Below are 27,560 nucleotides of genomic sequence, written 5' to 3'. Positions count from 1 at the left end.
GTTAATAAAAGGCTTCTACACAGAGATTTTCAATGGAGTGACGTAGAAAAAGGCTTTTGAAGTCAGATAGCTCTGGGGTAGGGTCTGGACTCTGTCACATACCAAACAGTTTTATCCTCATGGCCAAGATGAGGAAATGCCCTCGAGAGATGAAGCAATCTGCTTAGGATGGAACAGCCAATGAGAACTCCAACCTGAGCAGTGCGACTCCAGGCAGCCCAAAGATGCAGCTTACCAATGAAGCTTGGCAAGAATTCTCTGCAGTTGTTGAATATTTCTCACTGAAGACATCCTTGTTGCATTGGAAGCAACCATATTCCCTAGGCTCTCTGCCAGTTGTAAAGAACTTTTTAAGGGCCTAAAGTATTCAAGAACAACCAAACACAGCCTACCTACTCTCAAGGGGCCCATGTAAAGGAGTACAGTCTATCAGGAGTGCTTCCCAACCAGATACTCCCAATGGATTCTACATATGCCAAGATACAAACCCTCTGCTCTGTGCATCCATGCCAACCCAAGCTCCCCTGCCATTGCTAGTCTTGAGCAAGCTTGTCTATGAACCCCAATGTGCCTAGCCAAGGTGATCATTTTCTACAGGTCCTGTGAAGTGAGCAAAGGATGAGAAGTGCACTATGGTAATGGAGGGGCTGCCAGCAAGAGGGGCTGGTCTGCTCTGCCCACACCAAGTCATCCAGACAAAGCACTGCCAAGGAAAATCGAGGGACTTCTCTGGGTGACCTAGACAAGTCCCGAGATCCCTTCTGGCTCCCAAATCCCTGAAGGTGAAATATAATTGATGGATGAAATTTTTCTCAGGATGGTACCTGCTCAGGATTCCCAGGGTAACCCAGAGTTTGGAATTAAAGCTAAGTTCTATGTGACACGCATCAGCAATGAGGAAGAGAGTCTATTTTTGAGAGCACCTATGAATGTGACCTTTTTTAGCCTTCTTAGCTTGTTTTTTCCCCCCCTTCTACTGTGAAAAGCCCATAAAATGGTATTATGGCTGCAAATTAAACCTAAGTTCCTCTGGGCTCCACCCAACAAGCACACAGACAACCTGATACCTCCAGCCCTCCAACCCACCTTCACCCACAGCCGTTTTCTGTCTTTACATTTGGGGTGTGACACCAGGAGGAAAAAATGTAAAAGATCCTTAGGCATGATAGGAACCAACATACTAAGTTAAAAGAGGAGGGGAAACAAGAGCCAGGAGAAGGTTTGGGTGCAACTTCTTACTTGAGAAAGTAGCTCCTTAGTGTGTGTTTGTGTTACTGAAACAAGAGCCTTGGTTGTGTGTCACTGGTCCATTTTCTGAGTTCAGCCTGGAGTGGGCTTGATCCGAAGACCAACCCCCTTTTTGCGCTACCAGGGTGATTTTGCTTCCTGAAATGAATAGTTGTTGAAATGTAGTGGAGGGAGGGAGAGAGAGGAGGGAGAAGAGAGAGATTCCTTCCAGGATGAGACCGACACATTTTTTAAAGCATTTTTTTTTAAATTTCACTTATTTTTTTTTTATTTCTGGCTATGCTGGGTCTTCGCTGCTGTCTCGGGCTGTCTCTAGTGGTGAGCGGAGGCTACTCTCTAGCTGCGACGCGCGGGCTTCTCATTCTGGTGGCTTCTCTTGTTGCGGAGTCTGGGCTCCAGAAGCGTGGGCTGCAGTAGTTGTGGCTCCCGGGTTCAGGTGCCCTGAGGCACGTGGTATCTTCCAGGACCAGAGATCGAACCCATGTTCCCTGTACTGGCAGGCAGATTCTCAGCCACTAGACCACCAGGGAAGTCTTGAAACATTTTAATATCGCCTAAACAAAAACGGCCAGAGGATTTCTTCAGCCCATGCTAACAGCCATCCCACAGGACTGCTCTTTCATCTCATCTCCTCTTCCCTACAAAGGACAGATGCCCCATGGCTGGCTTTTTCCCACCCCTCGGGTCTCAACTCAGAGGTTCTGTCGTGGGAGTGACCTTCTGAGATTCCTTCTCCTTCCACACCCCAGTCACTCAATTTCACTGCCTCATTTTCTTGACTTCACAGAACTTGGTATCTTGTGGGCAGTTTCTTTTTCCTTGATTACGGCTGCTGCCCCTTCTTAGAACAGATGTTCCAGGAGCCTCGTCTGCCTCGTCACAGCTGCATTCCCAGCACACAGACCAGTGCCTGCCACTGTTGAATGATCAATAAACGACCACGGGAGAGAGACAGCTAGAGGGGTAAGGGAGCGGGACAAGGCCCAGGAAGGCAGAGGGGAGGCAAAGGCAAAAAGCGGTTAACAATGAGGCAACAGGGCAACGGAGCAGGGTGGCACAGGTCAGGTTGATTTTTCAACCTTCACCAAAGCCTGTTGCTAAGTCATGGGCTCCTAGCAGGTGGGCAGGACTGGGTTCGAAGCCACTCTGCCTCAGACCACACAAGTGATGCCTTCTCTTTATGCTGAGTATTTTTATTGGGCAGTCAACTTTGCCACACACTCTGCCACACTCCCCATGTGTGTGCACCTTCCAAATCTCCATACTGACCACTCCCATTTCTTCACTTCTCAGATTCAACCTTTACTCTCAGCTGACAGTTATTACCTACATAATAAAGAAAAGAGGTGCCATGATGAAAGAATTACCCTATCTTTACAATAACTCCACCAACTTAGCTGTATCTATTCCACATACTCTGCCTTCCAGCTGGTTACAATGCCAACAGTACTCCTTCTGCTAAGGCCAATTTCCCCACTCCTTCTCATCTACCAACGCTGTCTCTCCTGCATCGTTCTCTTTTCCTGCATCATCAGCACCTCCCTTTCTGTTGGATCATTCACATCCTATTTTTTTTCCCCTTGTAGCCCTGTTGGGCTTTGGTTCCCACCACACCGCTATCCTTAGATTTTCTGAATTCTTCCCATAGGTAATGGGAGTCATCGGGAGCATCTTTGTAGGCAAGGAGTACGTTCAGATCTGCACTTTACAAAGGCAAGGGACACCACGTATGCACTATATGTTTTAAATCAGTCCTTTCTCAGTCCCTTAGAAAGACAGAACTGGAAAAGAAAGTCTTCTGCACACCTACTTTCTCTCTGCCAGCCCACTAGAAAGCAGTGAGCGCAACTCTTGGCGCCTGAGCAGGGGAAAAGGGTTTTCCTTGGCTATGGTTTTGGACCAGAGCAGGGGCTTCCCTAGTGGCTCAGATGGCAGAGAATCTGCCTGCATCATTCCCTGGGTTGATCCCCTGGAGAAAGGACTAGCTACCCACTCCAGTACTCTTGCCTGGAGAATTCCATGGACAGAGGAGCCTGGCAGGCTACAGTCCATGGGGTCACAAAGAGTCAGACACAACTGAAGCGACTAACAGTTAGGGAAGATCCAGGGCAAAGAGGATTACCGTGTGCACACACCTCCCACCCCATCCCACCTCCCCCTGCAACCAGAAGGGCTGCCACCTCTGCCATTCCTCTAGAGGCCAAGAGGAGGTGGCCAGGCACTGCTGTCTCGGGCTGTGGCAGACAGCTATCTGCTTAATGAATGGCCAGAGGAAGGGTGGGTCCAGGGCTGTGGAAAAAGTTCACCCACTGTGTCTGGGGACAGTTCAGAAATAGAGCATTACATATGGTTCCTCACTCTACAGACTAGAGCGAACAAAAGCATGTGGCTCTTGGGTCTGACTTGGATACCACTGATCCTGAGCTTTAGTGCCAAAATTCCATGACTGAATTAAGGTGTAAAAAAAAATATTCTGAGACTTGTCTTTTGATATCAAATACAATCATGAGATGGAGAAGGCAATGGCACCCCACTCCAGTACTCTTGCCTGGAAAATCCCACAGACGGAGGAGCCTGGTGGGCTGCAGTCCATGGGGTCGCTAAGAGTCAGACACAACTGAGCGACTTCACGTTCACTTTTCACTTTGACGCATTGGAGAAGGAAATGGCAACCCACTCCAGTGTTCTTGCCTGGAGAATCCCAGGGACGGGGGAGCCTGGTGGGCTGCTGTCTCTGGGGTCTCCTAGAGTCGGACACGACTGAAGCGACTTAGCAGTAGCAGCACAATCATGAAAACCGGCAAGTTCATTATTCCATACTCTATTTTCCTTCATGAAAACCAGGAAAAGCAATGCAGAAGAGTTCCTAATAATTTTAAAGATTTTGCAAAACTCTCATGTTCTCCATTTATCTCCACCAAATATCTTAACTCACCAAAAGCCTATAAATTTTGCAAGAATGTAGGGCTCTATTTTCCCTTTTTCCTTACAGATGCACCAGCTCTCAAAAGAAAGAATGATGAATGGGTAGAGTTATAAATACTCCAAGGCTAATAAGAACCAAAGATGAACTGTAGAAAAATCTGGTATTTGGGGAGAGCTGCTGCCATGTGCTGGAATTAACAGGTCCTGACCTCATGTAAATTCCAGAGCTATTTTATCAGATAAGAAAATGAAAGCCACAAAGTACTCATAAATTACTGTACATTCAAACTTCACCAAATATTTTTTAGTCAAAAGAAGCCTGTTTTTCAAAATGTAAGTAACTGACTGCTAATTGAAATATAAATTACATTTATGGACACTTTAAGGATTTTAATAGAATGGTTGTACGTCACTTCATTAGCTGTGCAGGAAAGAGAAACATTAATCAAAGTTCCGCAAACAGTAAAATGTGAAGAGGAACTCAGAGTGCAGAACATTCAGTGGAACAGGAGGCAGACTTGATTGACTGGAAACTTTCTTATTTTCTGATAGACACTTTTGTGCAGTATTACCTGTACCAAAAGGTTCCCAAGATCACAGATTAAAGGTGGATGCTGCGAGAGTTAGCACCCACCCCTCCACCAAAAATCACCAGTTAAATATGCATTCCAGATAAACAATAGATCATTTTTTAGTATAAGTGCATCCCATTCCACATAATGTACTTACACTGAAAAAATCATTCATATTTTTAATATACTGTATTGTATTCTATCTGGCAGGTGGTCTGCTAAGTTGCTAGGACATTTCAAATGAATGCTGGAAGAATAGCAAATCCGTCTAGGTACCTTGAGTTGCCCTCAGACCAAAATCCAGAAACTCTTTCATGCCAGATGGCACTAAATATGACTAAGCAGACACCTCAACCCAACATCCACAGTGTCCATGGCAACCCGTTCAGAAACTGTCTGCCTGCTTTCCTAATTTAAGTTGGAATCATACAATCACAGAATTTTAGAATTGGAGACTTGCATAGATTCCTTCTTTTTTTTTTTTTTTAAAGAAAAAAAATTATGTCATCCTCAGCGCAAAGAACTTTCCTACAACCAATTACCAACGTGGGAGTGAGAAGAGTGATGCAGGCACCACATTTAACCGCAGAAGAGCCAAGAAGATTCCAGGGCCCCGCCAGTCCCAGAATTTTTATTTTCTCAGTGTTAGCAATGTGTTCAGGGCCCTTTTCCCAAGTGGTGATATAAGCAAAGGAGAACTGGACTGTGAGCTCCTTGAGGACAGAATGGGTATTAAATTCATCTGTGTAACCCAAGAGTTTGGCATTTGGTGGGCACTCAATGAATGTTTAGTGAATGAATGAGTGATGGTGTGTATAGTCTTAAGTCACTGATACCAAATGTGTGCTGGCTGGGGAGAGAGAGATAGGGAAAAGCAAAAGGCAGGGAGACCGGAGGGCAGGGGGATGGGAAGAGGCAGGATCATCACAGCTCCTGCCCCAGGTCCCCTTTCCTTTGGTGCATCCGGTCCCCCAGTAGTGATGCGAAGATCTCCCCACTCCCTGCCTGTGGGTTTTCAAGAAGGCAACCTGATTTCAGCCCAGTGTCTGCTCAGCCCCAGCTGCTTGCCTTCTCTAGGTTCTCCTTACCCATCACAGGGATGGGTAGTAGCCCATAGGTCTCACTGACCTACAGAAACAACTGCAAACTGAGTGTGTGTCGGGGTGGGGTGGGGGTGGGGTGGCGGTGGGAAATGAACAGAACACAAAAAGAAATGAGAACTACCAAACTGGCAAATGTTTGCCTAAATGTCTACAAAATATTACTTTAAGTCAACAAAAAAATGCAGTTCAATGCTCACATGGTTAAGTATAAATCAGGTTGAATATAAGATAAGGGGACATGCATGAGTGCTAAGTCACTTCAGTTGTGTTCGACTCTTTGCGACCCAATGAACTGCAGCCCACCAGGCTTCTCTGCTCATGAGATTCTCCAAGCAAGAATACTGGAGTGGGTTGCCATGCTCTCCTCCAGGGGATCTTCACAACCCAGGGATCGAACCCACGTCTCTTACATCTACCTGCACTGTCAGGCGGGTTGTTTACCACTAGCGCCACCTGGGAAGCTCCATAAGATAAAGGTATTGTGTTGGTCGCTCAGTCGTGACCAACTCTTTGCAAAGATAAGGGTACATTTTGTTAATTATCATACACCAAGAAGTATGACCAGGCTTCCCTGGTGGCTCAGATGGTAAAGAATCTGCCTGCAATTCAGGAGACCTGGGTATGATCTCTGGGTCGGAAAGATCTCCTGGAGAAGGGAATAGCCACCCACTCCAGTATTCTTGCCTGGAGAATTCCATGGACAGAGCAGCCCAAAGAAATACAGTCCATAGCGTCGCAAAGAGTTAAGACACAACTGAGCGACTAACACTTCATTTCACTTCACAAAGTATGACCAGCCCTGTCCATGTTCCCTCCTCCTTCCCATCTGAAGCTATTCTAATGTAACTTATCTGTTCGATCATCTCCCACAGCATTTAGAAAAAGAATCATTTCTCCTGGTCCCTTTTAACCTCTTATCCTCTTCCTTCTCAACACTACTCATTGCATTAAAGCCCTGATTTTAAATGCTGCTTCATGCAGCAAATTTGTAGGATTTTATACAATCTTCTACAGTGATATAACATATGGGACAGCTAGAGAATTCAGTGTAAGTTTGTTGGGGGAATTTCTAATGACTAAAGCACAAAAAGAGTCACAAATACTAAAAACAGCTTTTAAGGCATGCTCATCACTTGTAAATTACTGTGTTCAGTGGGGGTACTGACACCTCACAACACCCACTGAAGTGGGTGGGATCTATTATCATCCTCATTTTACAGACTAGGAAACTGAGACTTAGAGGAGGTGAAGTATCTTGCTAGAGGTCACACACTGAGCCAGGATATAAACTTGGACAACCCAGTCCTATTTGGAGGGGTGGAGGAGGGCAGGGAAGAGGTATTCCTGGGAGGCGGAAAGAACTGAGTAAGGTTCGAACAGAGAGGAGCAAGCTTGCTAGAGCTCGGGGGCAAGGCAGGCCCCAATCCATATTTTAAAAGATCAGGATTAGCATTAACTTGCCCCTTTACAATGCCCTTTCTCATATATTGTCCAATTTAATCTCACATCCACAGTGAGGTCAGTAGGACTGACCGGGATTGACATCTGAGAACATGTGACCCAATCACATGGGATGGAGCCAGCAGTCACAGTAAGTGTTCAGGACGCACGCATGAGCCTTGTTCCACTCAATGAGACCAGAAGAAAACAACGGCCCAACACTTAGGAGAAAAAAGTAACGACTATGATACATTTTTTTTTTTTAATTTTAGAAATGCGAGATGACCATAAGTTCAACACGTGCTCACAAATACTATGCTTCAGCCAGTGCTTCTTTAAGATACAGATTTAGTTAAAAGGCGTACAGACGGCCAAGGGGCACATGCAAAGTTATTCAACACTGCTATTGGAGAAATACAAATCAAAATTGCAATGAGATATCACCTCACATCAGCCAGCACAGCTCTCATCAAAAAATCCACAAATAATAAATGCTGGAGAGGATGTGGAGAGAAGGGATTCCTACACTGTTGGTGGGAAGGTAAATTGGTACAGCCACTATGGAGAATAGTATGGAAGGTCCTTAAAAAACTAAAGATAGAGCTACCATACAACCCTGCAATCCCACTTCTGGGTATATATTCAGAGAAAAACATGACCCCAAAAGATACACAAACCTGAATGTTCATTGCAGTACTGTTTACAATAGCCAAGACACGGAAGCAAGCTAAATGTCCACGGACAAAGGGATGGATAAAGATGCGGTATGTACATACAATGGAGTATTACTCAGCCACTAAAAAGAATGAAATAACAATGCCATCAGCAGCAACACAGATGGACATACTGACTGTTATACTGAATGAAGTAAGTCAAAGATAGAGAAGGAGAAATACTGTATGACATCCCCCATATGTAGACTCTAAAAAGAAACGATACTGATGAACTTACAAAACAGAAAGAGACTCACAGACATAGAGAATGAACTTAAGGTTGCTGGTGGGAGGGATGGGGAGAAGGGATAGTTAGGGAGTTTGGGATGGATATGTATACCCTGGTATACTTAAAATGGGTAGCCAACAAGGACCTACTGTATAGCCCAGGGAACTCTACTCAATGTCATGTGGCAGCCCGGATGGGAGGGGAGATTGGGGGAGAATGCATATATTTATAGTATGGCAGAGTCCCTTCATTGTTCACCTGAAACTATCACAACATTGTTAATTGGCTATACCCCAATACAAAATAAAAAGTTAAAAAAAGATGAATATATAATTAAGAAACTATGGTCAGTAATGGCCCTTCTATGACCATGAAGTCAGAAAGACCTCAGTTCCATTTCCAGCACGTCCACTTACTAGCTGCATGGCCATGGACTGGAAATTACTTCCCTCTCCAGTGCAGTTTCCCCATCTTCCAACTGCAGCAGTAAACTCATCCTGGAAGGACTGCTGGGAGACTGAATGGGAAAATGCAGGTATTGAGGCTGGCACAAAGCCTCGCACACTCTGTTAATGCTGGGCTTTATTAACTCTTGTTACAGCTCTCTCCCAAGGTCAGAACACTGTTATTCTAGACACCACACTCAACTTCTGGTTCCACATTTTGTGAGAGATAGGGAAACTTTATAAAATGTTTGGGAAGGGTTATTAGGAAACAAGGTTTGAGAAGGCAGTAGTTTCGTGAGTATGGACACCTGAAGTCTGAGTTGTCCCAGTTTTGTCACTGCCTAGCTCTGTGATCTTAGGCAAGGCACAACTTACCTGTGGTTTAGCTTCTACCTGTAAACTGATGAGGGCTAAGATATAAATTCTAATTGACTTCTAAAGTATCATTCATCTCCAAAAGTCTTTAAATCCTGCCTAATGAGAACCTTTTAAAGGAAGTAGATTTTCCAAAGGAAGACAGAATTCAGAAGCTCCATGATAAGAAAAGCAGTCACATAAATGAAGAGTACACTTAAAGTGTTTTAGAAGAAACAATGAGAAAAGTAGGCCCAGCAGGAGAGAAGCTCAAAGGAAAGCAGATTTTGGCTTAAGCTAAGGAAAAAGGAATTTTCAACAACAAAAATTATTCAGTAATGGACATGTGATCATTCAAGATTCTGAAATCCTCAAGGGCAGGACAATACTGTATTCACCTTGTATTTTTGTTAAGTCCAGGAAGTGGCACAAAGGAAACACTGAAGAAATGATGGAGAGATGGATGGGTGGGTCCATGGAAGAGTAGATGGGTGGGTAGCTGGGTGGGTGGATGGGAGAGTAGATAAGTGAATAGATGTGTGGACAGATAAATGGAAGGGTAGGTGAATATTGGGTGGATAAGCGGATGAATGCATGGAAGGAGAGGAAGGAAGAAGGGGATGAAAGAGGAAAGAAGGAGCTGCCTTAAGAGGTAGTGAACCTCCCTTTGCTGGGTGTGTTCAGACATAGACAGCTAGATGACCATCTGTAAGGGATGCTACAGAATGGCTTTCTATCCCATGTAGGAGGTTCCACTAAAAGTCTATGTGATATTTATTTCCTCATTTTCTCCCCACTAACTCATCCTACATAATTTTGTCAGAATACTCTTCCTAAAGGACAGTTCTTTGGATGTCACCCTCCTACTCAAAAAATTTACTAGTTCTCCATTGCCTATTCAATTAAGTCCACAAACCTGATGTCTGAGAGCCCTATTTGGCTTTGCCTTTAAGGACTTTTATTCATTTTTCAAAACCCAACCTGGATATATCCACCATCAAGCAAACAACCACTCTTCTCCTTTCCCCCATAGTTTATCTGAACCGTGTCACTGTTGTATATTATTACACCCCATTATAATGCATTTGGTGGAAGTTCTTCTCTTTTGTGAAGCTGTGAAGCCCTTGCATGGGGGAGGAATCTTTACCTCTGTGCTTCCAGTGAATAGCAGAGCACCTGCCTTTCAGCAGTTATTCAATAGTAATGAAATAGGAATTACTTCTTATTTATCTGAAGCCAGGCATTCTGTTAAATTCCTGATATGTACTATCTACTTGGATCTTTATAACAACTCTGTGGTCTCCATTAAATAAAGAGGGAAATGAAGACTGAAAGGAAGATAAATAATTTGCACAAGACACAGTCAAGTAGATGGTAGGGGCTGGATTCAAATTTTGTACTGCACACTGTAAAGTCCTGGATAGGAACTGCTCTACAGTATTGCTTTCTGGGCAGCAAGACCATCCATGACAGTCCAAACATGTTGTCCATTCACTCGTTCAGCAAGCATTTACTGAGCCATTAAGGGACAGGTCCTGTGCACAGAGATCCCACCTTCAAGAAGCTTACAATTCACTGTGTGAAACAGACAAATCAACAATGATAGTGCAGTGCAAGCAGGCTATAAGAGAGGTACGTGCGTGCATGCTAAGTCAGTCGTGTCGAACTCTTTGTGACCCTATGGACTGTAGCCTGCCAGGCTCCTCTGTCCATGGGATTCTCCAGGCAAGAATACTAGAGTGAGTTGCCATGCCCTTCTCCAGAGGATCTTCCCAATCCAAGGACTGAACCCATGTCTCTTATGTCTCCTGCATTGAAAGGTGGGTTCTTTACCACTGAGCCACATGGGAAGTCCATAAGAAAGGTAGGTATCAATCAAATTGAGATAAGAACTATTAATTATAGCAATGATTTCCAATTAGCAAGTGCTCACTGCATGCTAAAGAAGTGTGCTGAAAATCCAATCACAAGGCTTTACAAATAAGCTGTGATCAAGGTTATAAATTAGGCTGATCAAGGTTACAGTGCAATTGGTGGTTCAGACAGTACTTTCTTACGTCCAAGTTTTGCTCTCTTCTAGCTGTGAGCCCTTGAGCAAGTGACTCACACTTTTTGCCCCTTAATTTCCCCATCTGTAAAATGAGAATAATAGTAGTTCCTACCTCAAAGGGATGCTGTCATTTTTAAAGACTAAACCTATGCAAGGCACTAAAAATGCTGCCTGGTATACAGTGTTACATAAATTTCACTTATTATTAAATAACTTGACCAAGAGCATTGCAAGTAAATGCCTGATTCCAGTACCCACATCCATCCACAAGAGCCTTCCTTCAGAACACACCTAAGACATGGTGATGCTTGAGCTGGGCTTTGAAAGGCCACTGAAGGGATAAGAGCAAGGAGGGTATGATCAGCTATGGGAACAACCAATATTCCACACACCTCACTGTTGCACTTCTGCTCATTCTTTCCTCTGCCCGACGTTCCTTCTCCAGCAATCTTGACCCCCTGAGATCCCACCCATCAGCCAACGAAGCCATCCTATTGGACTTCTTCCATGAACGTGCCTCTGATCTCCTCCCCCTGCACTTGGTTGATACCTCTCTGGTCAGGGTTAGTCTTGGGTATGCAGTTGATAGTTACACACTTTCACCCATACAAGTATGCACACACATGCATGTATATGAACAGACACCTTCCAGGCCTCCAGAATGCCTCACACTCATGGAGCAGATACTTCCTAAAGCCCCACAGATAACACTCATCAGCTCAAGTTCAGAGATATTTGTTACAGTAATTACCATTCCAGAGCTGAATTTAGAAACCATTCTCAAACTGCAGACAGCTCCTCTGTAAACAATATTGCCTCCTCATCTAAACTTATCATGAATATCTCCCACTGATGAGGGAGGCAAATTCTGATTTATTATTTAAAACTGCTACTCCATCTAAATAGTTAAAAAATGGACAAGGAAAACTTGAAACTAAAGAAACTTCTATCTTCTCCAATACATGTTTATCTGAAATTGTCATATTTACTTTCTTGGCTTCCTTGTAAGCCGGGGTGGAAAAAAACCGGGAAGGAATTTTATATTAAAAATTATCAGAAGCATAATAAAAATTTCCTAATGACAACCTATGTCAACTGTTGCTTTATTTTAAAGACTGAAGGAATTTTGTTTTTCTCATGGCCAACTTTTGATCAAACACTGCAAGAATGCAATCAAGCTAAAATGTAATAGCCAGTCAGAGGGAAAATGCACCCAAAATGGTGAAACTGTATTAATGGATGAAATGGACAAATATAAATTCCATTTCTTTCCTGCTTTCAATCTAATTATAGAAGGGGCAGGCAGATTTGTGGTCACAATGTAGTCAAAATGACAGAAAAGAAGTAGAAAGATCAAGAAGATCCAAAATTAGATAATCAGCCCTCCTTCAAAGAATTAACTTGGCCTCTGAGCACTGATTAATCTTTATTTATTACAGTTTTCCTTATTTAAAAAAATCATGGGCTTATTAGAACTGAAGGAGAAATTTTATTTTTTTTTTGCTTTTGGGTTTTTTTTTAAAAAACTTATTTTTAACAACTTCTTGTTAAGCAAAAGAGAAGACAAAAGTACATTTTGATGCAAAATAAGACATTTTGGGGTTCTCCAAAGCAGAAAGACTGGGAGGATGGAATATTGACCAAGGTTAAAAATAGCAGGGCTCAACAGGAAGTCAAGTCTACCAAACTACATTATTTTTTCCTCCTAACAGTCTAAAATTAGATACCTTAGCAAGGTTTTCTTTCTTTAGATAAAAACGATACATTATCACAAACTTCCCTTTTTAACACCACTGAAGTATTTTGATTCTACGACCTCTTGACAACTAACTTCACAGCTAACTAGACCTAGAGCATTTGAGTCTAATAAAATGTCGCAGCCAACCTAATGAAATCTCATCTCTTATTTGAAATATCCATCAACCCAAAGCTCTATGGACCAATGCCCCCAAAGTAATTTTAGGTTACAAAAATTTCCTCAGCTTTTTAACCCCAAAGATACATTGTTAGTAAAACAAATGAAATCAGCATTTTTTTTACCCTTCTTGCAAAGCCTTAATCCTGGCTCTCAAAGAATAGCATACGTGGATACCCCAGTCCTTACCTGGGGGCTCTCTGATACCCGTGAGATGGGCACAGTTGCAGACCTAGACTGAAAGCCTGAGTTCAAATTCTCTTCTAACATGAAGGGGTTAAAGGTGATACTCTCCAAGATCTATGCTCTCTCTTCATCTCTGCTGCTCTCTGAGCATCTGCCAGAGTGATCCTATTAAAACTAAGTCAGATCCTGTTAAGTCCTATTCTCAAAACTCTCCCTTCACCTTCCCTATCAGAGTAAGACCTTGGACAGCAAGGAGATCCAACCAGTCCATCCTAAAGGAAACCAGCCCTGAATACTCATTGAAAGGACTGGTGCTCAAGCTGAATTTCCAAAACGTTGACCACCTGCTGCCAAGAACTGACTCATTGGAAAAGACCTTGATGCTAGGAAAGACTGAGGGCAGGAGGAGAAAGGGACGACAGAGGATGAGACAGTTTGATAGCATCACTGACTTAACGGACATGAGTTTGAGCAAACTCTGGAAAACAGTGAAGGGCAGGGAAGCCAGGCATGCTGCTGTCTATGGGGTTGCAGAGTCAGACACGACTTAGCAACCAAACAGCAACAACCACGGCTTCCAGGGAGCTACATATTCGGGCCCCTGTGTCCTCACCTCGGGCTCCTCCCTTTGCTCACCTCCTCTGGACACACTGGTCTCTCTGCCCTGGTTGTCCCCCCTCTCCGACCTGGAACACTCATCCCCCAAACATCTGTATGGCTAACCATGCATATTTATTCAAATATTTGAATAAACATATTCTTATCAATTAGATGTAAAATCACATGTCCTTTAAGCTCTATTTTTTTTCCCCTTTTCTCGATGGCACAACACTTTCCAACAAATGACATAATTGACTTATTTACTAAAGTGTTTCTTACTTACTGTCTGCTTCCCTCAGCTGGAGTAAATACTCGTTGAGGGCAGGAATTCATCTGTATTGTTCACTGACATATCTCACGAGCCTAGTATGTAGCAGATCTTAAACAGATAATTGCAGAATGAATAAAATCTTTTCTTGCTCTAATTTCGTGTGATTCCATGAATATTCAGTACTTCCTGCTTGGTAAACTGGTAAACAGTTATTTCCCCCACAGAGATCAACTCAAGAAACTGATTTAACAGTCTAAATTTAAACACTGGATTAATTGTACCATGCATTGAGAATTTGCTACAGGCCAGATACTGTTTTTGACATGTATTTTCTCATTTAATCTTCACCTAAAGCCAGTTAGTAAGGCATTCCATTCCTCCCTATTGTCTTAGAGTGCCTAAGGAAATTCAGATTCAAAAAGATTAAGTAATCCAAGACCAAACTGCTGTGAGTGCCTGTGCTGCCCTTTCTGTAGACCCAGGACTGTCTGATGTTCCATTTTGCTTCCTTTGTTTTAAAATGGATTCACCTGGGCTTCCCTGGTGGCTTAGTGGGAAAGAATCTGCCTGCCAGTGCAGAGGACATGGGTTTGATCCCTGGTCCAGAAAGATCACACATGCTGTGGAGCAACTAAGCCTGTACACCACAAGTACTGAACCTGTGCTCTAGAACCTGGGAGCAGCAACTACAAAGCCCACACTCCCTAACTACTGAAGCCTGTGTGCCTAGAGCCCGCGCTCCACAACAAGAGAAGTCACGGCAGTGAGAAGCCTGCACTCCACAACTCGAGAGTAGCCCCCACTTGCTGTAACTAGAGAAAAGTCTGCACAGCAGCAAAGACCCAGCACAGACAAAATAAATAAAATTTAGCTTTTTCAATTATGGTTTCCTCAGGGTATATGCAGAGAAGGCAATGGCACCCTACTCCAGCACTCTTGCCTGGAAAATCCCATGGATGGAGGAGCCTGGTGGGCTGCAGTCCATGGGGTCGCTAAGAGTCGGACACGACTGAGCAACTTCACTTTCACTTTTCACTTTCATGCACTGGAGAAGGAAATGGCAACCCACTCCAGTATTCTTGCCTGGAGAATTCCAGGGACCGGGGAGCCTGGTGGGCTGCCGCCTATGGGGTCGCACAGAGTCGGACACAACTGAAGTGATTTAGCAGCAGGGTATAAGCCCAGTAGGGGGACTGTTGGGTCTTAAGTTAGTTTTGCTCCTTGTTTTTTTAAGGAATCCCCATACTGCTCTCCATAGTAGTTGTTATCAATTTGCATTTCCACGACAGTGCAAGAGGGTTCCCTTTTCATCACACTCTCTCCCACGTTTATGGTTTGTAGATTTTTTTGATGATGACCATTCAGACCAGGGTGAAGGGATACCTCATTGTAGTTTTGATTTGCATTTCTCTAATAATGAGCGACACTAAGCATCTTTCCATGTTTATTAGCCACCTGTGTGTCTTCTTTGGAGAAATGTCTGTTTAAGTCTTCCGCCTACTTTTTGATTGGGTTGTTCATTTTTCTGGTATTATGCTGAATGACTGATTGTATATTTTGGAGATTAATCCTTTGTCGTTGTTTCGTGTGCTATTTTATTTTTTCCCATTCTGAGGGTTGTCTTTTAAACTTGTTTACAGTGTCCTTTCTCCAGTGTTCATTGCCGCACTATTTGCAATAGCTAGGACATGGAAGCAACCAAGATGTGCACTGGCAGATGAATGGATAAAGAAATTGTGATACAGATACACAATGGAATGTTACTTAGCCATAAAAAGGATTGTACTTGACTCAGTTCTAATGAGTTGGATGAACCTAGAGCCTATTATACAGAGTAAAGTAAGTCAGAAAGAGAATGACAAATATCGTATATGAATGTGTATATATGGAATCTAGAAAGATAGTACTGATGAACCTATTTGCAGGGTAGCAATGGAGACACAGACATAGGGAACAGACTTATGGACACAGGGTGGGAAGGAGAGGGAGGTATGCATTGAGAGAGTAGCACTGACATGTGTACATTACCATATGCAAGATTAGACAGCCAGTGGAAATTTATTGTATGATGCAGGGAGCTCAAGTCCGGTGCTCTGTGATAAACTAGAGGAGTGGGATGGGGTGGGAGGCAGGAGGGAGGTTCAAGAGGGAGGGGACATAGTATACCTGTGGCTGATTCAGGTTGATATATGGCAGAAACCAACACAATATTGATCCTCCAATTATACTAAATAAAAAAATTTTTAAATAAATAAGTATTATTTAAAATGGATTCACCACTTTGATAGCACCAGATAACAAAGAGGCCCCCACGGAAGTGTTATGGAAAGAATCCAAAGTGCAGTTAATTATAGACAGAAAACTTGGACTATTAAAAACACACACACACAATAAAATAAAAGGAGCTGTAGTTTTATAATAAAACAGTCATTCGAATGAAATCATTCTCTTACTGTTACAATCAAACCAGAAATAACAGAACAAGAAAGGAAGATGACGTGACCAAGTAACTTCACCCCTTGTTTCCCTGAGGACTAGCTGTGCAACCAGGACGACCCCAGCCCCTTCACTGATCCTCCACCAACTGGCATGAAGTCATCCCAGCCCAGGTACTGCCTGCAGATCTTGAAACGAAATGAGAAAACTCATATCTGCAGAATGAATGAATTTACAGAAGAAAAGCACTCGATAAGTTCAATTACCTCCTGATCACCATTTCCGAGGTGGGTAGGAGAAGTCTGAGGGCCATTACCCAAACCCAACAAAGCAAAACCTAAGTCAAACTCAGACAGCTAAGTCCAGCAGTCCCCAGAGAATGGCAGAGAGACAGTAACTCCAATGGAGCCTGTTTTCCCTGAATCATCTCAGTTGCTACCACACCACAAAGGAGACAGGGTTGTGAGCAAAAGTTTCTGGAAGGGTCAGCTTCTCTTCAGACGATGGGGGAACAGTCCAAACCCACTGCTGTGGCTCAGAATAGGCTATGTGGTTAGGCAAGGCCAAAGCTACCGTCAGCACCTTAATCAACTCCTGAACTACAGACTCTGGGGGGGACGGGGAGAAAGACCAACCGAGGTCTCCCATACACAGAGCACGACAATGTTTCGTCCCCAGTCAGACTTGGCCTTATTCTAGCACAGCTCATTAGACCTACCCAAATTCAGACTTTGCCTAACAAAATATCTTCTTTCATCCTTCCTAGATGGGAGGTAGCAACATCAAGGGCTAGGGACAGATGTAAATGAGGATCTGGCAGATGCTGATGTTGGAAATGGCCTCTCTCACAAGAAACGTCAATGTATCCCATGGATAACTGGAAGGATAACTGAAGTTTTTCTTTTACTTGATCATTCTAAATCGCGAGCTCAAAGGTCTAAAATCAGAGCACATGTATAAATGCCAAGAATCCCTTTAGTGAATTGTTGAAAATCCCCAGTTTAAAATCCCTGCTTAAACTGTTTCAATTAAGATGGCAATCCTATAACTTTTATTTTTTTAAATTAACTTTTATTGGTGTATAGCTGATTTACAATGCTGTGTTAGTTTCTGCTGTATAGCAAAGTGTATCAGTTATACATATACATATATATACATACACATATACATTTTTTAGATTCTTTTCTCATCTAGGTCATTATACAGTACTGTGCTATACAGCAGGTCCTTATTTGTTTGATATATAGTAGTGTATCTATGTCAATCTCAGTCTCCCAATTTATCAGTCCCTTGCAACCCCCTTTCCACCCCACCTCCCCACTGCTTTTTCCCCTGGTAACCATAAGTTTGTTTTCTACACCTGTGACTCTGTTTTGTAAATAAGTTCATTTGTACTGCTTTGTTTTATTTTTATTTCTTTTTAGATTCCACATACAAGTGATATCCTAAAGCCTTAATTTTTTCGACCTCTTATTTGCAGACATTTTTACTTTATTAATAATGTAAATCAAACAGGCTATCTCTAGGGAAAATTTTTAATTAAAAACCTTCACAAGTATTCCATAACTACTCTGAGAGCTGTCTTGACACATGGATGTCTTTGGGGGAAGGGTGTACTTAGGATCTAACAATACTTGAAAAATAGCATTGTCGCTATGGAAGCAGCTATGAATTTTGACTGTTTTTTCTTATGCTAGCAAAGGCCATATTCATTATATGCATCTTTTCTGTTGACTGGAAAGGGCTCTGATGGTAATCTCCCTAATTTGTAAGCAAGCCCTGTCTTGCCTAGGCAGTCCCCCTTCCCTCTTACTGTTCAGGCACCATGATTTTAGCTGAGCCACAAACATGCAGCTAGAGAATAGATCAGCCAGTATACCAGCATTCACCAGCAAAAGAAAAAGGTGATTTTTATTCACCAAGCATTCATTCCTTGGAGGAATCATGGACAAAGCCTGTTCAGGTTTCTGTCACTGGTGAAACTGGCCTAAATTCCAACCATTTCTTGGGTCTTTTTTGGACCATCGTTGGCCACTTATCAGTCAAAATGGAGAAAGTGTGACTAAGTTTTGTTTTGAAATAAATGCTTGAGAAATGTTATATTTAAGAGTACCAGCCTTTTGGAATGGTCGTCTTTAGAAACTTGTACTTCTTCCAGCAACACAATGAAGAGGGTTGCTCATGAACATCTGAAGCTCCTCTTTCTGAACTCCTATTTCAATAGCTCAGTGACAGTACACTGTCCTTCTTTGAAGCTGTCTTTGATCCCGGGATGCAATCAACAGACATTCAGAGCCATGCTTGACAAGTAAGGCATGTAATCATGTTGAGTAATACTGTTTTTCATAAAAACGAGGTGTGACCACAAAAGTAATGAAACTGGTTTTCCTAGTAGGCTCATAACTAGACTGCAGGCAAATACAAAAAAAAAAAAAAGAGTTCAAATAGTGTTTGGCTATAGACACTCTGGTTTTTAAGCCATGACAAGATCTTTGCAATGGGTACAAAATCAGCAAAGTTACTTTGAAGACAGTGTTTCCCGTTTGGACACACATATATGAGTATCTATAATAAATTAAATGATTGATTTCTGCCAATTGCCTCCAAATCTAACATCTTATTTTCACAAAACTTTACTCTCTTCCTATTATCATTCTCATCAGTTAAAATCATTCACTGATGGGAAAAAATTAAAAATTAAAGGCTATGATTCCTTCAAGGAATAAGTGATCAAATGAATGAAAGAAAGGTCTTCCTTAGCATCTTAGACTTGAAGTGGTCCAACAAAACATTCATCCAAAAGGCACACACTGGGCAAATACTAGCAAAGAGAGATGTTCAGTTTTCCAGAGTAACCATCTACAGCTCCTCTCAATAAATCCTCTCTTTAGGAAGAAGATCTTGTGGCTGTGAGTTTGCCTCTGGTGTTATTTTTGGCCTGGGACTGTAATTTCCATGTTATCTAAGTCATTTTCAACAGGTGGAAGGGATCAGGGCTTCTTCTTATATTTATGAGGACAAGACTTAGGAAAGACCTTCTTACCTCAATGTTATGATACCGAAAAGTTTCCCCTGCAAGGATGAGATCAGTACTTCTATCCAAGGGCAGGTTAGGTGGCACTGTGCATATTAAAACCCAGATAAATTCATCTTCTTGAAATATTCAGTGCTCCAGGAATGAGATGAATTCCAGATCTATTTGCACATTCAAATCAATCAGCAGAGAATAGGCTGAATAGTTTTCTAGATTCCTGGAATTGGGTTCTGCTTTAACACTGTTCAAAATGTAGATAACAGCTTTCTAATTTATCTTTGCTCAATGAAAGTGTTAGTTGATCAGCTGTGTCCAGCTCTTTGCGACCCCCTATACTGTAGCCCGCCAGCCTCCTCTGTCCATGGGATTCTCCAGGCAAGAATAGCAGAGTGAGTTGCCATCCCCTTCTCCAGGGGATCTTCCCCACCCAGGAAGTGAACCCAGATCTCCTGCATTGCAGGCAGATTCTTTACTCTCTGAGCCACCAGGGAAGCTACCTTGGATAATTTTTCTACTGTTCTATTTCATTTTTAAAGCCTCTTCAAAATTTAGTAAATTGATTACATGACTCATTGGTGGGACACCTCCCATGGCTTGAAAATCACTGACCTACACCAGGTGTTTCTGACAGTGTGGCCCACAGACCACTTTCATCAGAACAGAACATGCAAAAAAAAAAAATTCTGGGCTCCATCCCAGACCTACTGCAACAGATCATCTGTTGGTAAAGACCAGGAAATGTTATTTAAATAAGTTTTCTAGCTGATTCTGACATGCACTGAAATTTGGAAACTCATCTAGACCCCAATCCAGTCATGAGTCATAAGGCAAACAGGTCCAAAGAGGCTTCATGTTTTCAAGATCACATTGCTAACTGGTAGTGGAGCCAACAGTGTGGAGCCTTGCCTTCTGTATTCCTGGGTGTGTTAGTTGCTCAGTCATGTCTGACTCTTTGCAACCCCATGGACTGTAGCCCGTCAGGCTCCTCTGTCCATGGAATTCTCCAGGCCCGAATACTGGAGTGGGTAGCCATTTTCTTCTCCAGGGTATTCCTGGGTAGTGTTCTTTAAATACATAAAGACCACTTGTACACATCTGTGATCCAGTGTCCCACAACTTTGGGCTTCCCTGGTGGCTCAGAGGTAAAGAATCTGCCTGCAATGCAGGAGACACAAGAGTCTCGGTTTCAATCCCTGGATTGGGAGGGTCCTCTGGAGGGTGAAATGACAACCCATTCCAGGATTCTTGCCATAAAAATTGCATGGATGCAGGAACCTGGCAGGCTGCAGTCCAGAGGGCAGCAAAGAGTCGGACATGACTGAGTGACTGAGCATGCACGCATGTATCCCACAACCTTACTCAATGTCACGCTCACTGCTGTACTTCCAATGCCCAGCACAGTACCATGTTTGGGTGGAAATAAGGAAGAACCACAGAAATGTATGTCTTGCCATTTGGAAAAGTAAAGTTCCAAGAACACAAGAGTGCAAAATCACACATATGGCCAATCCCACAACCAGCACATTGTTTAATAAGCACTGATCTTCATCAAATGCATCTAGACCACTAATGAAAAGCATCCTTTTTCCTTCCTAAATCAGAAAACTTACAAATGGTTTTCTCAGATTTTAATCAAAGAACAATATCAACAAAAAGCAAGTCAATCTAGCATACTAAATAAGTGAAAATGACAGTGTTAGTTGCTCAATTATGTCCAACTCTTCGCGACCCCACGGACTGTGATCCACCAGGCTCCTCTGTCCATGGAAGTCTCCAGGCCAGAAAAGTGGAGTGGGTAGCCACTGCCTTCTCCATGGGATCTTCCGATCCAGGGATTGAATTTGGGTCTTATGTAAGAGAATAAAAACTAGACTATTTAATTAGGATGTTTACTCCCAGATCCATGGTTTGGTTAGGTTTTCTGATTTTGTTTTACCAAAATCAAATTGTCCATCTGTCGGGCTCCTCCAGTTAGTTCAGGTTCACGTGTGTCAAGCTTTAGTCACAGTCACTGGGATACCTAGGCATGACCAGCACTCTCGGAGGATTCCACTGAGTGATGTTTGCCCCCTCTTCCAAAAACAGCCCAAGGACTGTTTTCCCAGTGTCTAAAATCAATCCAATACACATTACCGAGTATTAACTTCCCTTAACAGTTACCGAGCAACTGTTAAGTTCTGGGTCTGCTGTTGCTGCTGCTAAGTCACTTTAGTTGTGTCCGACTCTGTGTGACCCCATAGACGGCAGCCCACCAGGCTCCCCCATCCCTGGGATTCCCCAGGCAAGAACACTGGAGTGGGTTGCCATTTCCTTCGCCAATGCATGAAAGTGAAAAGTGAAAGTGACTACAGCCTACCAGGCTCCTCCGCCCATGGGATTTTCCAGGCAAGAGTACTGGAGTGGGGTGCCATCGCCTTCTCCCAAGTTCTGGGTCTAATGTTAGGTTACTGGGGAGTGAGAGGAGATACAACCAGACTCTATAGTTCTCAGGTCACATATTCTACTGCAAAGATTTCCCAGTGTCTGTGTAACTGGAAGGTTATTATTAGTAATCACACAAGCAACTCCACAATGGCCAATGGATTTACCTGAGAGGAAGGAGGAAGCAGCTGTGATATGTACACAAAGGGACCTTTTTTTATCCAGGGTAATATTCAAATGTGAGGCAGAGTGACTTTCCCTTGCCACTCCTCTCTGACTTTGAGGCTCCTCTTTCCTTTCGACTTCTCTGTCAAAGCATATAGATGAAAAAAGAGGTGTGAAGCTGTCCGCATCACATGTACACTCATACACACAGGCCATACTTCAAGGGCAGGGAGAAATCTTCGCAAGGCTCTGGGAGTCAGGGCAGACCTGATACACACTCCGTTTCCTACACCCCTCTCCAAGATTCCCTGCAGTCTTCTCTGGAAACCAGTGGTTGGTGAGACAGCCAACTCTGGCTACAGATTCAATGCCTCAGGTTACTGGGCATTTTTCAGAAACATACTCCTCTGGTAACTCAGGTCTGACCAGAGCTCCTTCAGAGATGGACTGGCAAGCTCTGCAGCTGATCAAAACCAGAAAGAATCCAAAAACATCCTATAGGTTTCAAATACTTTTATGAACCTAAAAAGAAAATCAACTCTGGGGGGCATCATTAAGATGTTCAGACAGGACATCTATCCTGATCCAAAGCAACGACTCACTTCCTTACCTCAGTCATCATTAACACTGTGAAATTTAGTTCAGATAAATTCAATAACTGCCTACAGAGACTGTATAATTTTTATCAGGATGTGAGGATGAGCTTCACCTCTGGAGTTTGATGACCAGTTCAGGGTTTTTAAGAATTTCTCCTACATAGATTTTGTCATACCCGTACATCTCAACATGCACAAAGCCACAATCATTCTTTCTTTAAAAAAAACAAACAGCTTTTTCCCCATTTATTTATTTATTTTTGGCTTTACCAGGTCTTCGTTGCTGCACCTGGGTTTCCTCTAGTTGTGGTGAGTGGGGGCTTCTCATTTGGCAGCATCTCTTGTTGCAGCCCTCAGTAGTTGTGGCCCACGGGCTTAGTTGCCCCAAGGGATGTAGGATCTTAGCTGAAAACCAGGGATCAAACCTGTGTCCCCTACATTAAGCAGGCAGATTCTTAACCATAGGACCACCAGGGAAATCCCTCATTCTTTTCCTTAAAGAATTTAAGAAATGACTCACGGTGGACACGGCAGGGTCACCCAGCAACACAAATCCACCAAAAAGATAACAGGCGAACAGCAGAGATTATGTTTCTTTCACTTGCTCTTGGGGTTTTAGACGACTGACTCCCAGGAGGAAAGCCAGGAAATCCCTCTAGATGTGTCAAGTGTGATGTCTTACAAGGCTCCCCACCTTCAATAATCAATAGAACTATTTCTAGAAAAGGCTCAGGAAGAAATCTGGATTTTCCAAAGCAAAGTTAAACTGTCATCACCCAGCTGACCCTTCACAAGGAGGAATTTCTTCTGTATGAGTAGCTGCAACAATTGTGCTTGTGCAAAGAAATGACATATTTTTATTTTATAACTGAATCTTGGAACTGATCATGTTTCCTCTCCCGTGGCTACAGGGAAACTCAGGGCTAAATCTGCAGACTACCTGTAATGTAATTAGGCAGAGCCTTCCAGGATGCTTTTCCGGACTTTAACTCTCGTCTAGCTTCATCGGTTTGATCCCTTTGCCGTTTTCATTCTGATTTCTTTGTTTTTACTAACGTGTTTCTTTAAAAAGTAGACAAATGAGTACCTGAGCATTATTTAGCCCTGTATGAGGCTTCCAAGTGTTCTCCAACCGTGAGGATGTTTGCAAGCACCCATCCAAGGGAGATGTGTTCACATTACCCAGAGTCTATAATTTATACTGTATCTTCAAGTGTACATTCCTTACGCAGGAAAACCCATGGCTGGTCTGCTGACAATCCCCAGGGTGACACTCCTGCCTTAACTGTGGGTTGTGTGCTGTCTTCATTTGAGTGGCAATTAAACCTGGCTGCATTATTTCCTAGGAGAACCCTTGCTTTATCTGACAGGGACTGAAAAACAGGGGTTAGGGAAGTAAAATAACTAAACTAAAAACAAAGAAATATAAAAAGCACCCAATGATATTATCTTTGCCATAGTATCCATCCCACTAAAAAGCTATCTGTACTTGTGCAACAGGAACAAGAGGAACGCTTGGACATCCCAGTTCTCTGGGAAATTTAATTCAGTGATGATCAGCCATACCAAATAGTCTCTAAATAGTCATCTCTGCATAATTTTAGGTATCTTCTCAACTATATGATTAGCACCAGGAGGGCATCAAATAAGTTTTGAATCCTGCAACCAGGTCTGGCACAGTGAGGCAAGCTTAGTGGACTGAAGACAAATTTTAGGTTATGACAGAAATAACACAGAACCTACTAATGTCTCATAATAAACTCAGTATGAGTCATTTCAAAAGAAACATAACCAATAACTTTTAGTTATGTTGGCTTTAAGAAAAAGGTAACATTGAACTCTCCACACCCTAGTTTGTAAGCAGCTGCCCAATAGCCATAATTTACTGCGCGTGCGCACGCGCACACACACACACACACACACACACACACACACACACACACAACACAGATAAATATAATTCATTTGTAATCATGAGTAAGGGAGTTACAGCCTCTAGCCCATTTGCAGAAGAGATCTCTGAAGACCAGAGAAGCCAGTAGTTGTCCTAAACCTGCTTAACACCAACCCTGAAAACTACATAGGACCACGCTGATTGTGTATTTGCTCAGAAACTTCCCCAGAAGCCACGTATATTCATGTTTAGGGCTTCATGTATTTTGAAATTTTTTTAATGGAAATAAAATTAGAGAATCAATAAGGCACTTTCTCTGGTTGGAAATATTTCATTTATATTTTTTCTGTAGGATTTTAGAATTGCCTGAGAAAAGCAACTCTAGTTGATGAAGGGACATAAGGGAAAAAAACAATTTTGGTAAATTAACCTTTCATAATCTCAGATAAAATTAATCCAAAATGTATATTAGAAAATTGGAAAACTGACCACACCTTCTCATTCAATATGGACATATAACACTAGCCACCTTATCTACTTAAAGTACACTGTAATTCATTTTAATTCACAGAAAAATGTTCATTTGGAAATGGACTGGCTTTTATTGGTTGTTTAAATGCTGCACATCAAACCACAGGGTTGAATCTAAGACATTTCTTGTGCTATTACAAATTTAGTCTAAATTATTCAACATGTTCAAGAGTTATGACTAAAGTATGAAATCCAATATATCCACCTGAAAAACCTCCTTGATCTTAGTATAACTCTTCCTCCGAAGACAAATTCTAATGGCCTGAAACATCTTTACCCATTCAGGTACAAGCATAATTATCTGACCATTGCTTCCAAAGCCATATTTCCTATATAAACACACTATTCACAGACCTTTTAACTATTACAGTTCTTTTTTTTCTTTTCCTGACCAGAACAATACATTCTTTACAAAGAAGACTCTTGCAGCATATTTATTAGATATTATTTTAAAATTTACAAACAGATGCTTTAGTTCCATTATATTGAAAAAAATACATTTCCTACTGTCCTTACACTTTCTTCCCCATCATTTTGTTTTATAAGTTTGACAGTTTTTATACTTTATTTCTATTCTGCTATATGTCTTTGCCTGCCATTATACACATTTATATAGATGTCTTGATTCTCCTCTGTTGATAGCTACTCTTCAGTGCTGCTTGAGAAAGGGCATAAATAAAAGTAAAGCTAACTGAGAGGACAGTTTAGAACAGTAAGACATTACTCAGAAACCCACAGAGAACGGAAATGAAACAATGAATACCCAGAGGCCCTGGAGTCACCATAACATTTAATTCAATTTTTTTGAGGCCTGCGGTGAACCAGGCAGTGTGCTAGGAAGACAGTCACCTTCAAAGTTGAGGTAGGCCTGCTGCTGCTGCTAAGTCACTTCAGTCGTGTCCAACTCTGAGACCCCACAGACGGCAGCCCACCAGGCTTCCCCGTCCCTGGGATTCTCCAGGCAAGAACACTGGAGTGGGTTGCCATTTCCTTCTCCAATGCATGAAAGTGAAAAGTGAAAGTGAAGTTGTTCAGTTGTATCCGAATCTTAGTGACCCCATGGACTGCAGCCTACCAGGCTCCTCCATCCATGGGATTTTCCAGGCGAGAGTACTGGAGTGGGGTGCCATTGCCTTCTCCATGAGGTTGGCCAGGTGGACTGAAATCCTCTCTCTGCAAAGTGGTGGCTCAGCGGTAAAAAATCTGCCTGCCAATGCAGGAGATGCAGGTTCGATCCCTGGGTCGAGATGATCCCCTGACGGAGGAAATGGCAACCCACTCCAGTATTCTTGCCTGGAGAATCCCATGAACAGAGGAGCCTGGCAGGCTACAGTCCATGGAGTCACAAAAAGTTGGACACGACTTAGCAACTAAACAACAAAAGAGCTATTAATTCATGATTAAGAGGATCATTTTACTTTGGTATAGACCACTTTCTTGCTCTTTCTGTTTCAATTCACCAAAATCCACTATGAATCCCTTTATTCCAATAGCGGGGCTTCCCCAGTGGCTCAGTTGGTAAAGGATCTGCCTGCAATGCAGGAGATGCAAGAGACATGGGTTCAATCCCTGGGTAGAGGAGATCATGGCAACCCACTCCAGTATTCTTGCCTGGAGAAGCCCAATGGACAGATGACTCCAGTCCATGGGGTCGCAAAGAATCAGACATGGCTGAAGCAACAGAGCAGAGGCCTGAAAAGGTGTTGTGTTAAAAACCCATCTGCAGGTCATTTCCTAGCCCCCATCTCAAGTCCACATTCCAGAGCCCACATACACTCCACCACTAACCTATTTCATTTGCTTTTTCCTAACACTGTGAGATAATTCTTTCTACAAAGGCTGAAGGTCAGAATCAATTCTGACCTTAGTGTATTCCAACACAAGAGCCCACTCTCTGAAAAATACAAACAGCAGATTCCTGGCCCCCCAGCTGTAATTCACCTGGCCCAAGGCGAAACTACAGCAAACAGTTTAGCCAACTGCTGGCCTCGGGTCATCCCAACACTACAAACACCAAAGGAAACTTTCTTTGAAAGTTGTGTAAGAATGGAAAAACAGAGTGCTGAATAGATGGAAACTACCCGTATTTCACCTTCTCAGCCGAAATAACTCTTAGCAGTCTAGTACTGAAAGAGCACTGACATTCAAACCCATTAGGTCACTGGAAGAATAGCCCTGTGGCTAAGGAACAGACTTTGTTCTACAATTTTCTAGTGGGGCATTGTCAGAATTAAATAAAAGGACCCTAATGTGCCATTTTTGTTATGCATGAGACTTCATCAGATCGGGATGCAAGAGAAAAGGTGGTGAAATCTGACCACTAAAGCTTTTTCAAAGGTCAGACTATCCCCAAAGGACGGGTAAAGCCTTCAGGGGGATGTGCCTTCTCATTCTATCTCTTTAGCAGCTGAGTGACTATCTCTATTTCTCA

General features: G+C 42.6%; 1 protein-coding gene across 2 annotated transcripts in view; it reads right to left on the bottom strand.

Moving 5' to 3' along the window:
- C16H1orf21 (chromosome 16 C1orf21 homolog) overlaps nt 1-27,560 on the bottom strand; it is a 240,703-nt gene that overhangs the window by 192,903 nt on the left and 20,240 nt on the right. The window contains exon 2 of one of the 2 annotated variants that reach the window (XM_052653486.1): nt 22,111-22,250. The exons of the other annotated variant lie outside the window; for it this stretch is intronic. The gene's annotated coding sequence lies outside the window, so the exon portion shown is untranslated. The remainder of the gene's footprint in view (nt 1-22,110; nt 22,251-27,560) is intronic. 2 annotated transcript variants of the gene reach the window in all.

The sequence above is a fragment of the Budorcas taxicolor genome, chromosome 16 (assembly GCF_023091745.1).
Source record: "Budorcas taxicolor isolate Tak-1 chromosome 16, Takin1.1, whole genome shotgun sequence".
Classification (NCBI taxonomy): Eukaryota; Metazoa; Chordata; class Mammalia; order Artiodactyla; family Bovidae; genus Budorcas; species Budorcas taxicolor.
The sequence above is the reverse complement of the archived record's forward strand: the minus strand, read 5'-3'. Positions and strand labels throughout refer to the sequence as shown.